Here is a 3,509-nt window from a genome sequence, read left to right on the forward strand (position 1 = left end):
AAATTAATTATTTACTTTTTCTTGAAAACAGGTAAATAAGAATTTGTGATTTGAAACAATATTTTCAGCAGCATATCTCTCTTTTTTGGAGTTCCTGTTGGGGTATTCAGACATTGATATACCTATGTGAAGATCTATCCTGCATGTAGTGTGAGGGGCATGAACATTTCAAAATGTGAGTTAGTAGATAAGTCCCTGAATCAAGAATTTCTGGCCACTTGATATAGTGTCTTACTGGTATGATAAAACATCCTGCTCATTTCAGATGCCAGATGTGGATTACTCCCATCTTCTTGTCTATTCTTATTTCCAGTTGGAGGAGACAACAGGGTACATTGTTAAGTCAAAGAACAATTTGAAATCAGTGTAGGCTTGCAAAATCTTTTGCGGAGAACCATGGACATCTGATCTAGATTTCTTGAGAGGAAAGCAACATAAGTTATAATGATTATAGACCATGGCTCCTGGGACACTGGAGAGTTCATTTCCTGAAAAACCAAGGCACTCCCACAGTCACTGGGACCTTCAGGTCACCTAAGAATTTCCTTATTCTTTAGGAAACAATGTAATATTTTAACAGAAAAATTAATTTTAGACATCATTCATGTTCATCATGTATACTTGTAAATGACATTCTATCCTGACAAGTGAAATTTTTGTTGAGGCAGTTGTTATTATAGTCTGTTTCTGGTAAAGATAAAACTAGTCTGATATTTTGGAATAAAATTGTCTTGGGGTTAGGCTTGCTAAGATCCCTTTACCTTGTCTGATTTTTATTTCCATTGGGCATAGTCTGGTAATCCTGACTCATAATTAAACACTGGAGCTTACATTCTCTAACACAGAATTGGTTTGGGGGTCATACCTGCCCCAACATATTATCCATATAATTGTATCTATACTGAGCACATGGCTTTTGTATTTGTCATATAGGGGGAATGTCTGATAGAGAAACATTCAAAACCAATGTTCCAAGATAGACTTCTCATTAACATCAAACTCTTGATATTACTAAGTATTGATCCAAAACAAATTATCTATATCACAAATGTAAGCAATAATGGGATGTGAGCAATAATTCTGAATCAGTGTAGATTCTTGTTCTCTAAATGCATGAGGTAATAGGATCATGGCACTGGGAAGTCAGAAAATATGAGACCAGAGAATAATGTAGAATCTCAAAATATACTTTCAATTAACATGTACATATGTTAGATTAATGCATGAGTTCTGTGAAATATTCTTAAATAGTACCTTTAACATGAGTCTTAGGGTTTTAGCACTGTGAAGAGACACCAGGAGCAGGCAGTCATTTTGCTGGAGTAAGAGCTAAGAGTTCAGCATCTAGATCAGCAGGCAGAAAGAGATAAATGTAGACCTCAAAGACTCTGAGACACAATTCCTTCAACTAAGCCACACTTAGTCAATCAAGCCACAATTCCTAATAGTTACACTCTCTATATGAATGATTTTTATTGAACCATCACTTTCCTTTTCCTGACCCACATAGTACTGTAGCCATAGCCTACTGCAAAAAGCATTTAGTCCAACTTCATAAGTTCCCATAAACTTATAGTCTCATTCTTGTTCAAAAGTCCAAAGTCAAAAGAGTTTTCTGAGATTCATATAATTTCATAACTATAATCCCCTGTAAAATAAAAAAATGAAAGGGCAGACCATATCCCTTTAACATATAATATCACTGGCTATACATTACCAATCCAAAATTTAGAAAGATAACATAAAGAGAGAATACTAGACAAAAGTGAGACCAAAAGCTAGCTTGGCAAACTCAAAGCCCTGCATTTTCCCCATTGTCTCTATAGGGTTTGTCTGTTTTCTTTTTATATTATACTAATTTTTATTGAGCTCTACACTTTTCTCTGCTCCCCTCCCTTCCTCTCTCCTCCCACATCAGCCCTCGCGCAAGGTCTGCATGCTTCCAATTTACTCAGGAGATCTTGGCTTTTTCTATTTCCCATATAGATTAGATCTATGTAACTCACTCTCAGTGTCCTCATTGTTATCTAAGTTCTCTGGGATTGTAGATTTTTAGGCTGGTTTTCTTTGCTTTATGTCTAAAAAACACCTATGAGTGAGTACATGTGATAATTGTCTTTCTGTGTCTGGGTTACCTCACTCAAAATAAGGTTTCCTAGCTCCATCCAATTTCCTGCAAATCTCAAGCTGTTGTTTCTTTCTGCTGTGTAGTACTCCATTGTATAAACGTATCACATTTTCCTTATCCATATAGATTGATATCTATCCCCATGCACAAAGATCAAGTCCAAATGGATCAAAGACCTCAGCATAAATCAATCCACACTGAACCTCAGGGAAGAAAATTTGGGAAGTAGCCTTAAACTCATGGGCACAAAAAACTACTTCCTGAATAGGAGCCCAGAAGTGCAGACACAGAGTAACAATAAAATAAATAAGTGGGGTTTCCTGAAACTCAGAAGCTTCTGTAAGGCAAAGGACCCAGTCAATAGCACTAGCAGGCAACGGAATGAGGAAATAATTTAACCAACCCAAAATTGGAAACAGGATTGATCTTCAAAATATCTAAAAACTCAAGAAACTAACTGTCAAATTACCAAATAATTCCATTAAAAATGGAAACACAAACACACACACACACAAGTATATATGTGTGAATATATATATATATATATATATATATATATATATATATATACTGAAATTCTGAACAGAATTCTGAACAGAAGAATTTCAAATTGTCAAAAGACACTTAAGTAATTGCTCAACATCCTTAGTATTCAGGGAAATGCAAATCAAAGCAACTCTGAAATACTATCTTACAACCTTTGGAATGGGTAGATCAAAAACACCTATGATGGCTTTTTCTAGAGAAGATGCAGGGTTAGGGGAACACTCTTCCATTGCTGGTAGAAGTACAAACTTGTACAGTAATTTTGGAATTCAGTATGACAGTTTCTCTGATAGTTGGGAATCGATCTACCTCAAGAACCATCAATATAGCCAAAGAATGCACACTGTACCACAAAAGCATTTGCTCAGCTATGTTCATTGTAGCATTATTCATAATAAAAAGAACTTGAAATCAAAGTAGATTACCCTCAGGTGATGAATGGGAAAAGAAAATGTGGTACAACTACACAATGGAAAAATACTCAGAGGTGAAACAAAATGACATCATGAAATTTGCAGACAATGAATGAAACTAGAAAAAAAAAACATCCTGAGTGAGGTATTCCAGACCCAGAAAGACAAACATGGTACATACTCACTTATAAGTAGATATCAGATATAAAGCAAAGAATATCCAACCTATTAGTCCACAACCATAGAGAAGCTAGGTAACTAGTAGAATACTAAGAGAAGCATATGTGAATCTTACTAGGAAAGGAAAATAGACAACAACTCCTGAAAAAAATGTGATTGTGGGATGGTGAGAAGAGAAGGTGAAAGGGCACAGTGAGGGGAGAGAGGAAGGGGGAGGAGAACATGAGGGAACAAGATCAAGA

This window comes from Microtus ochrogaster, unplaced genomic scaffold (genome assembly GCF_000317375.1).
Source record: "Microtus ochrogaster isolate Prairie Vole_2 unplaced genomic scaffold, MicOch1.0 UNK101, whole genome shotgun sequence".
Lineage (NCBI taxonomy): Eukaryota > Metazoa > Chordata > Mammalia > Rodentia > Cricetidae > Microtus > Microtus ochrogaster.